At 41.0% G+C, this 14,175-nt stretch overlaps 1 protein-coding gene across 3 annotated transcripts in view; it reads left to right on the top strand.

The window, feature by feature from the left end:
- LOC138840048 (P2R1A-PPP2R2A-interacting phosphatase regulator 1-like) overlaps positions 1–14,175 on the top strand; it is a 45,957-nt gene extending 31,782 nt beyond the window's left edge. For all 3 annotated transcript variants that reach the window (XR_011376034.1, XM_070039686.1, XM_070039684.1), the window contains exon 10: positions 13,697–14,175. The gene's annotated coding sequence lies outside the window, so the exon portion shown is untranslated. The remainder of the gene's footprint in view (positions 1–13,696) is intronic.

The following is a 14,175-nucleotide window of genomic DNA, read 5'->3' as shown; positions in this document are numbered from 1 at the left end:
AATAATTTATTTACACATGTAAAAGTAGCTCAGTGAAGCTTGTTGAGATTGGTTTGGGCAGAGTGATGGAGAAGATGAGTCCGATGAAGGCACAGTTGTATGTATATTTGGACATATCAAAATGAAATGCCAATTAGAAAAAAATGCAGTTTAGAAAAGAAACTGCCACTTTTGTCTTAGAGACTCCAGTTATTCTAGAGAATAGTTTCATATGATTTCCCACTTCTTTTAGTTAACTTAGAAATTCAAGATGAATCATATTTAGTTAAGGAGACAATATGACTTGGTAAAGCCTCAGTTACATATTGGATGTGTTTGTGGCCTCCTGAACTCCCTTACAGACTGGCAGGAAAAGAATCTGATTTCATAGATACATGCCAGCATCCTATCAGGGACTGTGGATATTTGGAAAGCTACCAATCACAGACAGTATCACCCTTTGGATCTTGGTGACAAGGAAGGAATTAAAACACAAAGCTAAATAAAACAGTTGATGCACTTGCTCTAGTTTACCATACCAAAGATCTAAGGGCTTATAGAGCACACGTTACCAAGCAACAAGCTTTTTCTAATCCCACTTTACAAATAGAAACTCTAGCAAAGTGCCAGGGTTGTCTGAGTCTAGTGTGGGACTTCCCAAATGTTGGATAGGAGTAGGAAGCCATTTATGTACTGGGTAATGAAGTCCCACATTTCAACAAGCTATCACTAAAGAGATTCGATGTATCTTACATGGTGAAATTAGAGACAGTGTGTTTGTCTAGGGGGATTTCTATCATAGTTTTTTCCTGCTGTTACAGAGGGTGAAGACAACACACTGTACCTGCAGATCTTTGGGGTCATTAAAGAATGCCTCCTTTGCACTAGAGATTAACCCCTTCTTTTATTTTTTTTTGTTTCCATGAGATTTCTTTAGTCTCCAATTTCCTCTAAGCCATGTAAAAATATTTATGCAAACCAAAGAATCTCTCAACTTTAGAAATTGAATATTGAACAACTCCACTGATACTCACATTCCAAGTTGACTACATTTTGTTAAGCCTTTTCTTGGTTAGAAGCCTTTTGTGGCTTACAACCTTGTGATTTACATGTGACTTTTACAACTATGTGACTTTATGAAATTCTCATTATTCAATGATATATGAAAACAGAAGAAGACTGTGCTTTCCTTATTCACATTCTGAATATCAGAATAACTCAAATCCTTGGAGCAATTCTGATATTAATTCCTGTGAATGAAAACAACTTTCTTTTTGGAGCTATAAGGCTGACTTAGGAAGCTGAATAGCTGTAGTATACCTGCTCAGCATGTTGACATGACCTTAGCATTGCCCCTCGGCTGATTTGTTCTTTCTTGTTAGCTATATGTTGCTTCTTTCCCAAAAGTACTCAAATTAGATACAACTCAAGTTGACCAGAGTTTCTCTTTTAATTTCTTCCTACCTTGCTCTTTGCCACTTTCCCTCTAGCTGCTCCCCACCCACCAGGTCTGCCTCCAGTAGTAGATTTCCTGGTCTGCCTCTTTCCAAAAGGGGCCAGTGTTTCAACAGCATACCATCTTCTCTTCTAATCAAAACCTCATCCTGGGTCTGAGTATAGCGGTGCATGCATATGGTTTCAGCTATTCAGATGGTAGATGGTAGAAGCATTGCAGTCTAAGACCAGTCTGGGCAAAAGCACGATACTCTCTGAAAAAAAAAAACAAACTGATGAAGGAGAAGAATAGAAGCTGTAAATATAGTTTAGCTACATTGTATGCATGTGTGTATGTCATGGAAGCCTTCTATACAAATTAATTCAGATGCTAATAAAAAAGGGACTGGGACTGGGAGCATGGCTCAACTTGCCTAGCAAGCATGAGGCTGAATTTAAACCCCAGAACCATTAAAAACCAAAAAAAAAAAAAAAAAAAAAAAAACTAACAAGATTGAAATCAATTTGACCATTCCAATTAAAGTTCTTCATAGGAAAATTAAAATGAACAATAAATTCAACTGTGAAGAGGGAGGTATTTGTAGTTTAAAGAAGTAATTTAATTCTATTCGCTAGCATTTGGCATATCACAGACTGATAGAGCTGGGAGTCTCTGTCCTCTTCCTATCTCCTCTTCAACACTCTCCTCCACATGACCTGGATCACGCAGAAACCAGGGTGTTCTTTCCTGTGTCCATCCTAATTTTCTTTCTCCTTTTTTAGTGTGTATTAAATTGTACAAAATAAGAGACTTTATCATGCTACTTCCATAGGAATATATTTTTATCATGTTTACCCCTCTGTTACTCTTTCTTATCCCCTTTTCCCTCTCCCTTCTACCTTCCTAGTAATCTCCTTTTTACTTTCATGGCCTTTACTGTTTTGTTTTCCCTTAACTCCCATAACCATATCCCACTATTGTTCTGAGGAGGAAACTGAGGCTTGGGATGGTAAACATTTTATTCAGGCTCCTCTCTAAAATAAATGAGGACAATGTAGGTAAGGTACCTACTTTATAGGTACTGATGGAAACATAAATTAGCTGCTGCCTGTGAAATATGAAGCTTCCTGGAAGATCATTCCTTAATTTAGAAAGTGTGTCTTATTTTTCTTTCTCCCTTCCTAGACCTTCCTAGTATATGATGCTGGCTTTTCATTTATGGTAGTGTTAGTTTCCTTTAAAAGTCAATCTAAGTGGAGAAGTTGGCTGAAGGAGAAGCATTAGGCATCAAAGTTCCATGTGGATGTGTGAAAGATGATGGTGGAGATAGTGAGGACTTAGTTCACTGTTTCTCCTTGTACAGTAAGTGAAAAATGGGACTCTAGCTCTGTCCTATAGTGCTTACAAGCATGTGCAAGCCCCTGGGCTTGAGCCTTAGGGGCATAAAATATGGAGGAAGTTCAAAGCCCATAATGAGAAAGGCTCCTGCCAGTCCATACTCCACCACTTCTTTTCCATTTTGGACTGCTCTGTATTTGACTTGTTACTTCTTAACACACTAATAGTTATATAGTTTTTTCATTACGTTCACTGCCTCTCTGCTATAATGTAAACTCCCTCTGGGTGAGAATCTTCTATTTTTGTCCATTTCTTGGAGTTCATTTCGATAAATATTATTTTTATATGATCAGAGGCACATAGGCATTGAGCCTTTGTGTTCCTTTTGAATGGATTTTTTTTTGCCAGTCCTGGGGCCTGAACTCTGGGCCTGGACACTGTTCCTCAGCTCTTCAGCTCAAGGCTAGTGCTCTACCACTTGAGCCACAGCGCCACTTCCAGCTTTTTCTGCTTATGTGGTGCTGAGGAATCGAACTCACAGCCTCATGCATGCAAGGCAAGCACTCTACCACTGAGCCACCTTCCCAGCCCTATTTTTGTCCAATAAGTGGACAAAATACCTCAAACAGATGGTGAACGATATGGCAACTGTCAGTGACTATGATTCCACTCTGTTTTCCAACCTTACTGCTTACCATTCTTCCCTCTGTGTGTCACCAACTCTAGCAATTTCTCAGTTGCATTACCAGCCCTGGGTGTTTACTCCTACTCTTCTCTCTAACCTAGATAACTAATCATGGATCTGTGCAAAGATTTAGTTTTTAAGAGTCAGGTGCTGGTAGCTCACAACTCTAATCCTAGCTACTCGAGAAGCTGAGATCTGAGGATCATGGTTCAAAGCCATTCCAGACAGGAAAATCCATAAGACTTATCTCTAATTAACCACTAAAAAGCCAGAAATGGAGATGTGGCTCAAGTGGTAGAGCATTAGCCTTGAGTTAAAAAAAAAAAAGCCAAGCAAGAATTCAAGCCCTCGTACTGGCACCAAGATATTTTAATTCTAAAAATATTCTTCACAATTTAGGCTTGTATCAATGAAAAGTGGGAAACAACCTTATTATATATCAGTAATTTATAATTTCAAGAAATCACAGTAACTTTTACTCAGTGGTTGACAACTTGGCAGTATCTATCAAAATTTACAAACACACATTGCTTTGACCCAGATGTTCTGCTTCTAGTTTACCCCACATATACAATTGCTCACTTGCCAAATGGAGATGTGTTGGTGAATTGCTGCAGTGTTTCTATCACCCCAGACATGGCAGTGGCAGAACTCATGTGTATTTGTTGAGATGGGGAAGATCACATTGCTTACATTAATTTTGCTTGCTATGTGTGAGGCACTGTGACGTGTGTGTGTGTGTGTGTGTGTGTGTGTGTGTGTGTGTGTGTGTGTGTGTGTGCATGCGTGCATGCGTGTGTGTGTGTGATAGAGTCTTGAGTTATTTGCCCAGGTCTGGCTTTGGAACTTAATATTATTTTATTATATACACACACAGAGTCTCATTTAATCCTCATAACAATCCTGTAAGGAAGTTACTATAATAGTCCACATTTTATATGAGAGGAAATAGATTCAGTAAAAAAAAGTTAGTTTATGGGGCTGGGTAGGTGGCTCAATGGTAGAGTGCTTGCCTCACATGCATGAGGCTCTGGGTTCAATTCCTCAGTACCACATAAATAGAAAAAGCCGGAAGTGGTGCTGTAGCTCAAGTGGTAGAGTGCTAGCCTTGAGCTGAAGAACTGAGGGACAGCACCCAGGCCCAGAGTTCAAGCCTCACAACCGACAAAAAAAAAAAAGAGAGAAAAAAAGAAAAGTTAGTTTACTTAACCATGGCCAGACAAATAACTAGAAGCAGAGCTGCAATGTTTGAAATATTTTGCAAAAAATACTATAAATCAATAAATATAAGTATATGCATATAAGAAGGTTGGACAGAAGGTTCAGGAGTGGTAGTTCATGCCTATAATCCCAACTATTCAGGAGGTAGAGATCAGGAGGATCTCAGTTTGAGGCCAGCCCAGAGCAAAGTTGGAGAGATCACCTGTACCCAGTGGGAGACATATATAAGAAGATTAAGTTCCAAAGCCAGAACTGGGCAAAAAAATTCAAGACTCTAAGCCAAAATATTACTGAAACAAAGAAAAAGGGTTAGATGTGGTTCAAGTGGTAGAGTGCCTGCCCATCAAGCATGTAAATTAAAAGATTGGAGAGATTGAAATAAAGAGATTGGAAAGATTGAAAATGCAGCAAAATGTTACCAGTTGAGTGATGGTGGAATTGTCAGTGGTTCTTATTTTCTTTTTCTTTTTGACCTAGCAATGTTTTCTGATTTTTTCTGTTAAAGTTTGGAGTGAATAGAGGAGAAGGAAATGAATCCAAGAAGTACTTGAATTACTTCCATCATTCTTGTGTATGTGTATTGTTCCTGGGGCTTGAACTCAGGGCCTGGGCACTGTCCTTGAGCTTTTGTGCCCAAGACTAGCAGTCTACCACTTGAGCCACAGCTCCACTTCTGGCTTTTTTTTTGGTAGCTAATTGAAGATAAGAGTCTCATGGGCTTTCCTGCTCAGGCTGGCTTCAAACGGTGATCCACTGTGATCCTCAGATCTCAGCCTCCTGAGTAGCTAGGATACTAGGCATAAACCACCAGCATCCAGATAGTTTCATCATTTTGAGAGATCACTAAGTTTGACACATGTGATGGCAAGGTGGAACAATAATACAAACATAAGGAAAGTGATTTGAGGTGAGAGGAGAAGCCTAGTGTGGCAAGAGAGCTTGTCCAAAGGGAAGGAAGACGGATCATGGAGCCAAGGGAGAAAGCAAAAAATCCAATGCTGAGGACACAAGTGGAAGGGGTAACCTTGTCCAAGAAGCAACTCTTTCCCACGAGACTGGGGGCAGGGAAGTGAAAGGCATGGGCAAGTATAAGAGTCAGGTGTAGAGGTGCAAAAGGAGGAAGTTCCTGCTAGATCACTTATGCCTGAAATCCAAAGGTAGGCCCTGGACTAAGGGGGTCCGGACAAAGAGTTGGCTAGGGGATAAGACAAGAGGGAGAGGATTTGGAACAATCACTGAGAGAAATTGGATACAGATATATAAAAGGACTGCCTCGTAGCCCTTGGGGCCCAGCTGAGGCTGGCTGGCTGGGCTTTGTAGTGGAGCCAACTTCCTGACCTTCTCCAGCAATTGCTAGCAGCCTAGGAGTGAGTGATGGAGAGAATGCACAGTGGTGTTTTCACAGAGCTGGGGATTGGCAGAGCAGGTGCCACCCGAAGGTCATGGAGAGAGGGAGTCCAGGGGATCAACACTAGCAGAGCTGAAGTAGCTGGTCATGGGGCCCACTTGGAAGGAGGAAAGGAAGCCAGGTTACTGCTGGCCTCTGGGAAAGGAGAGAGGAGAAAGGAGAGATTGGTGGTTGTGGGAGACAAAAAGTGCAGTAGAAGGAAGCCAATAGAAAGTTGAGGTCAGCGGGGTGTTTCTGAGTTTGAGATGTTGAAGCTGTGATAAGACCCTGCGTGGAAGTGGGGAGAGCAGCCAAGAAACTTGTGTGATGAAAGAATGCTGAGATTCAGACAGCTCTTACCTGAGGGGAGACAATTTAGCAACATCTACCAGAATTACAAATGCAAATTCCTTGCCATTCAGCGGCTACGCTCTAAGGAATTTGTTTTACTAACATACTTACTTGCTTTTGTGCAACAAGATTATGAAACTTGAGACATTATGGCATTGTGTGCAATGGCAGCTGATCATAAGCAGCCTGAAAATCCATCAGTAGTAACTTGATTGGTTAAATAAGTTAAACCTCATAAAATGAAATGTTAAGTGGTTGTAAAAAAAAAAAAAAAAAACCTTAAAAAAGTATATATGGTGGGAGTGGGGTGCAGTACTAGGACTTGAACTCGGGGCCTTGTGCTGTCTCTTAGATTTTTTTTTTTTTTGCTTGAGGCTGACACTCCAACACTTGAGCCACACCTCCACTTCTGGATTTTCTGTCGTTAGTTAAGAGATCAAAGTCTCAAAGACTTTCCTACCTGGGCTGGCTTCTAATTAAAATCCTCAGATCTCAACCTCCTGAGCCATAGGTACCCAGTAAGAGTATACAATTTAGGTGCTGCTATAGAATGATTTCTACTAGTGCTGATTAAACAGACAAAGCTGGATGCAGAACAGTGGTAATATTTTGCAATCTAGATACTGACCTGCAGAAAACAGCTCTAGAAACAGACGTAAAGAACTGCTCATACTGTGGGTAGAGGATGTAGCTCAGTGGTACAGTGTTGGCCTGCCAGGCATGTGGAAAGACCTGGATTCCATTCCCAACACTACAAAAAAAGAAAAGAAAAACTGTTAACATTGGTTACCTCCAGAAAGAGAGCTGTTGGAGAAAGAAAGTGTTGGGAGCTATCAGCTAGGGAACAAGGATGGAAATAGACTTTTCATTTGTTCCTTTCTTTTTGTACCTTTTGAATTTTGAGCTGTGTGAGTATAGTACTTTCTGGGGAAATAAAATAAATATATATATATTCCATTTGAATTTTATATACATATTAAACATATTTTGAAATTCTTTAATAGGTATAAACCATCCAAGCAAAAGCACAACCAAAACTCCCACTAGAAATTTGCTTCAGGGAAGTCAAATTTAAGGCCAGGCACCAGTGGCTTATGCCTGTAATCCTAGCTATTCAGGAGGCTGAGATCTGAGGACCACTGTTTGAAGCCATCCTGGGGAGGAAAGCCCATGAGACTCTTATCTCCAATTAACTACTCAAAAAAGCCAGAAGTGGAGCTGTGGCTCAAGTGGTAAATAGAGCACTAGCCTTGAACACAAAAGCTCAAAGGTAGCTCCCAAGCCCCTAGTTCAGTCCCCAAGACCAGCACAAAAAGTGGCCTAAAAATTACAAGATATAGTGAGTGGTACATGCCCATAATCCCAGGCCTCAGGTAGCCGGAGCACTGGGGTTGATAGTTTGAAGCCAGCCTAGGCTACATAGCAAGTTCAAGGCCAGCCTAAACACAGGTCAATATTTGGAAGTTTCACGTAGTTTAAATGAATGTTTTTTCTATTGATTTTAAGTAATGAAAAACATTTTAAAAGAAAAAATAAACATCTCCTTCTAGGCCCTTGCTAAGAACATTTGTGTGTGTATTTCCTTATCCTGGATCTTGTATCTCATAATTGAGTGGAAATTCTCACTCCCCCATTGACTTATCACTGATTTGCCTTTATTCTGGGACCCAGTACAGGTCTGAGGATTTTTCCTATTAACAACTATCTTTCTCTGTGTTAATTGCCTATTGCCATATCCTTATTGCTGGCAAAGCTCAGCCTGTTCTTGAAAAAAAAAAATCACTTCTCTAATTTTGTTGTGATCACTCGACATTCTCTTCTTGCCTCAAAGTTTATTATTAGCAACCCTAACTATTTGGGGTCATGCCCTTAACCACATTACCTATATTTATTAATCTGGGGGCTGATGCCTCTTGGACATTCAGTGTACATCACTGCAAAGGTCATTGGTAAGCACACTTATGTTCAGCCTTGCAACCTCAACTTGTTTTGCTTACATCTGCTCTTCTTGTGTTACCCCAGAAGCTATGGCGGCCGCAGGCTGGCCCCTGCCTGACACCTGCTAATCTCTGCCTTGTTGTCTGTCCTCAAGAGCCAGGTGGCTTCTTCTTGTTGCCCAGGCATCTCCCCTATATCTCACTGACTGTTTGTATGCTTCACCAGCACCCTAAAACATTACAAGGTTCCCTAACTTAAGGCTTCCCCTTTACCTCCTTTGTAAATAGTTTCTCTGGCTCCTTTCCCCTGAAGCCTGGGGTTAACATTCCTCTTTCAATTCTCAGAGCAGCTTTTATCATATGAAATCATGCTCGCCTCTTTATTTGTCTCTCTTGCCACAGACTGCATAGATGGGTGCCAATGGCTCATGTCTGTAATCCTAGCTACTCTGAAGGCTGAGATCTGAGGACTGAAGTTTGAAGCCAGCCTGGGCAGGAAGGCTCACAAGACTCTTATTAACCACCAAAGACCAGAAGTGAAGCTGTAGCTCAAGTAGCAGAGCACTAGCCTTAAGCAAATAAAGCTAAGGAACAGCACCTAGGCTCTGACTTCATGCCCCAGCTGCAGCACCAACACACACACACACACACACACACAACACATACACACACACACACACACACACACACACACACACACACACACACACACACATACACACATACACATACACATACCTATCAATAACTATTGCTTGTTGCCAGAATCAGTGATTATTTTGGTTAACCAAAGTATATCTTCTTTATGTCAAATAGATGACTTCATTTAATCAGTAAATGTGTATTATTTTGAAAATTCCTATTTGGCCACCACTGAAGAGTCTAATGGGTAGAGAACATCCCATTCACAAGCCTTATAATGCCCATTAAATTTATTTGGTACAGGACAGGTCAAACACATAATGCTTCTTGTCAACTTCCCAGGCCCATCTATCTATATTGATAATTTTATATGGATCATAATGCTGGCAAGAAAAAGAGGTTCCTTACCCCTGGAGGACAAAACAAAGTGGTATCCTTTCTCTAAAGCACATGACTTTTTAAATTTTGCTTTTGTTGTTTTTTTATAGATAAGGTCTCACTATGTATCCCAGGATGGCATGGAATCTGTAATCTTCCTCCATCAGCCTCCTGAGTGCTAGAATTATAGGTTTCTCCTGAGTAACACATGATTCTTTGTTTCTTGGGTTGGTACTGAGGATTGAACTTTGGGCCTTGTGATTGCTAGGTAGATACTCTGTCATGCATTGAGCCCCTTTTTTTGCCAGTATTTTTTGCCAGTCATGGGGCTTGAACTCAGGGCCTGGGCACTGTCCCTGAGCTTCTTTTGCTCGAGGCTAGTGCTATATTACTTGAGCCACAGTGCCACTTCCAGCTTTTTCTGTTTATGTGGTACTGAGGAATGAAACCCAGGGCTTCATGAATGCTAGGTAAAGCACTCTACCACTGAGCCACCTTCCCAGCCTCATGTATTGGTATTTTTGAGGCAGGGTTTTGCTTTATGTTATGGCTAGCCTAGGCTGTGATCCTACTACTTGTACATCCCTATATCCCTGATATTGACAGGCCCAAGTCACTGTGCCCAACCATTGTGCTTCCCCTATAACTGGGATAACAGGCACATGTTTATACTCAGCCATTGGTTGAGATGGAGTCTTTCAAACTTTTATGCCTGAGTTGGCCTTGAACCACAATCCCCCAGTCTCTGTTTCCCATATAGCTAGGATTACAGACTTGAGTCACCATACTTGCCTTTACACAGGATTCTTTATAGAATTTGGAAACTATAGATAAGGGTGGGGCTCATGAAAGCCCAGAATGGACTCTATTGCTTTCCCAATATAGTCCTATGCAATAGTCTAGTACCACCAGCTATTTGTGCTATAGGCCACATGCCTGCATGCTTACTATTTACCCCTCAAGAAGAGAGGAGGGAAGAGGGTACTCTTGTCTTCCTTTTTGATGTATTTCAAAAAATGAGCTGGGTGTGGTGGTGTATGCCTGTCATCCCAGCATTCTGGAGGTAGAGGCAAGAGGCCTGGAGGCTATATAGCAAGACAGTGATTACCCACCTAACATGTGCAAGGTCCACAATTTGATCCCTATTCCCATTTTAAGAAATGGAACTCAGTGTTCCATATAATCCTTTCTGCCATTCTGATGTCCCCCATTTGAGGAGCTTAGAGTGAGGTACCATTTTCATGTGATTCACATACAGAGGAGAAAGGAAGCTAGGCGTTGAAACCAAGGTATGGATGGGGCCATTCATAGGCTGAAACTTATCAGGGGGAGGACCCCTCATTGCCTCTTCCAGCTCTGGGTAGCTCCAGCTATTCCTTGACTGGCAGTTGTACCATTCTAGCCTGTGGCTCCATCTTCACATGACCTTTGTTCTCTGTGTCTTCACATGGTATTTGCCTTTCTGTGTGTCACTGTCCAAATTTCCTTATTCATGTGTGGGTACCAGTCTTATTAGATTAGGACCCTCCCCCATAATGATCTTTTTTCTTCTCTTTATAATGGAAAGACTTTACTTGCAAGGAACGTGTTTTCCAAATAAGGTCACATTCTCAGGACTTCAACATACCTTTTTCAAATATGATTTAAACCATAACAGTCACCAGCTCTGAAATCTCAGCATGTGTTGCACATACAAAGTAGAACACTCTTCTTGAAAACACGTAGCCCAATGTAATAGAATTCACTCTCCCTCTCTCTTTCCCTCTCTCTCTCCTTCCCTCCTTCTCTTCATCCCTCCTTCCCTCTCCCCTGCTCACTCTAGCTTTGGTTGCTTGCCACCATGTAAGGAAGGAAAGGGAGATAGAACATGATCAGCCCCCTTGAAATAGACTTAGTACATAATTTTCAAATGATCACCAGCTATTCGTGTAGCTATTACATAGAGGACAAGAATAGAGAACAATCATAGTCTGCAGGGCTCTTGCTCTTGCATTCCCTCATATAATGCTAATAATTGCTTTAGGATATAAATATATGTGTCACCATTTGACAGATGGGGAGTGTTAGGTCTGCCAGGGGAGCATGAGACCCAGAGAGGCCAAGTGACTTCTTGTAGGTCACATAACTATTGACTTATTGGTAAATTCCATGCAAGGCATGGTTATGTTTGAAGATGATCAAATATAACATCGTTATTTGCTTATTCAACCAACAAGTTACTTACTGAGCATCATTCTGCCATGATTGAAAGAATGAATGAATGACTAAGTCTGGACTGCAGCTCCACTCTTCATTTCCTGGCCCATTATACTTTCCACTGTACCTCACCAATAACTACCTACTGAGGTGTGATCTCAAGACATTGATTGGGGTAAAGGTATAATTGGGTCAATTTCAGATTCTCTTGCTCTATTGGATGACTCTGTCTGAATTCTGTGACAAGCATAACAGTCTATAATTGATTCTTGTTCCTGCTCTGTACCTGATAAACTTGATCAAAAAGCCGTTTTGTCAAGATATTTAAAATCATTGGCTTCTAAATTTGAGGAAATAAAGACATTTAAGATGTTAAAGATACTTAGAACAGAAAAAAGGGATACTTAGAACAGGTCTCTAGGCATTCACATACAATCAGACTAAAGGAGGATACTCTTAGGGGAGGCATTCAAAGGCATAACTGCTCTAAACATTTAAAATACTGTTTATCAAAACAAATTCCAGGAAACAGAAACATGGGTTTTGTTGTTGGTAGTGGTGGTGGTAGTGATATCGTCGTTTGTTTTTGCTTTGGGTTTTTTTTGGGGGGAAGGGGGAGCAAGGGAGGAACAGAAATAGAGTCAGGAAGGCTAAACAAATGCAATCATGCTAATCAGTGTACACTGTAGAAAATGAATTATGCAACTTGTGGGCAGGGACAGGAGAGGGAAACAGGGAAAGTGAAGGAAGCGGTGACATTGTCCAAAAATGAAATGTACTCATTGCTTGACTTATGAACTGGTAAACCCTCTGTAGCACACCTTAATAATAACAGTAAAGGAAGTGGCACTGTGGCTCAAATGGTAGAGTGGTAGCCTTGAGCTGAGGAGTGCAGGGACAGCGCCCAGGTGCAGAGTTTAAGCCCCACAACTGACAAAATAATAATAATAATAATAATAAAAGTAAAATTATATAGTTTAAAAATATACTTAGATATTTACAATACTAAAGATAAGCAGACATGTACATCAAGATATTTTAAGCCATTGAGTTATCAACGTTGAGTTATATAACTTTTATCTAAAATGATATTTAAGCATGGCTCAAGTGGTAGAGTCCCTGACTAAGCAAAAACAAGGCCCTGATTTCAGACTCCAGTATCACCAAAACAGAAGTGGTATCTCCTTAAAATGTTGTTTGTGCTAAAGCAAGTTTTACCACATCAAACAATCGCTATCATGTGCCAAGGTAGTAAAGAATCCAGCAGGTTGCCTGGGGGTATAGCAGCATGCTGGATACTTGCCTAACATGCATTGAGGCACCACCAAAACTGAACACAAACATCAGTATGCTCCCTTTCTTCATATCTTTGAAGTGGGATTGTTGGCATTCCCTTGTGCTCCCTTTGGGTCTCCTTCAGCATCACTGAAGCCGACGGTGCTATGTGTCCTTACCAACAAGGATTCATGGACAAGCTACTGTGTCTGAGCTGAATCCTAAGCCAGGTACTGGAGAAAAAGGAAAGATTTCCAATCTATTGAACAATGCAGCAGAGCGAGGAGGACATTAGAACGTATTGATCACCTATGAGGTGGCAGATAGATGACCAATGCTATAAGATGGCTGCTGCCCCTGTTCAACACGTTGCAGATAGGACAGGATTTGACAGCTTTCCCAAGATACTTGATGGTAGAACTTAACTGAAAATAAGACAGTGATTGGAATGAGACAGTTTACATCATCTGCCAGTCTGCGTGGGCTACATGAAAGGTACTGAGTTTCAGGGGGATCTGTGGAATGTATGGAGGCGAAGACAGGGCTTTGGAGTAGGACGTTTCTGGAATCCGACATCCTGCAGCAGGTGTTCTCATCCCAAATTCCTTTATAACATGCCTGTGACAAAGCACCTGTTGCCATAGAATGGCTCCTCTTCTGATGTACTTGGGGAGATACCAAGGGAAACCTTGTTCATATGTCCACATTCAATTCCATTACATGGTGGCCTTGGTGCCTCATATTTCAGAACCATAAGAATTCACTGCCACTTGTCTTGTCCTCCCCTTCCTTTCTTCCTTATGCCGCCTTCTGTCCACATCAGAGGGGTGAAAGGAATTTTAACATGTTTCTGTTTTTATTTCCATTGGCAGGATGAAGAACTGTCTCAGTAAGAAATAAAATCTTCAACAATATCATCAATGGATAGCTTCCACTGAAACTTAGAACTCATCAATTAAAATAAGAAAACAGGCACAATAATTTTTTTTCCTATTTTTTTTCCTCAGTGGAGAAATTAAGATGGAGAGGGGAAAAAAAATCTGTCCTAAATCTGTGTTTCTAGTTTTCAAGAGTCCAAGAGGAATGCAGTATGGGACAGAGGTGTGGTGGGGATCTCACAAAAGGAAAATTGGAAAACCAACAGGGCACTGAGAAGTAATGCAGAGGACTGGGGATGTAACTCATGTGGTAGAGTACCTGTCTGACAAGCATGAAACCCTAAGTTCAATGCCCCCACCCAAGAAAAAAGAAAAAAAGAAATGCAGGATTATACTTGATGATTACTTTGCGGGGAAGGGTTTTTGTGTGTATGTGTACACACTTTCTCATTTGGCTTCTTTTTTTTTTTTTT

The sequence above is a fragment of the Dipodomys merriami genome, unplaced genomic scaffold (assembly GCF_024711535.1).
Source record: "Dipodomys merriami isolate MVZ:Mamm:240054 unplaced genomic scaffold, mDipMer1.0.p SCAF_3, whole genome shotgun sequence".
NCBI classification, from domain to species: domain Eukaryota; kingdom Metazoa; phylum Chordata; class Mammalia; order Rodentia; family Heteromyidae; genus Dipodomys; species Dipodomys merriami.
Note: the sequence above shows the minus strand (reverse complement) of the source record. Positions and strands in the feature narration are given on the sequence as shown.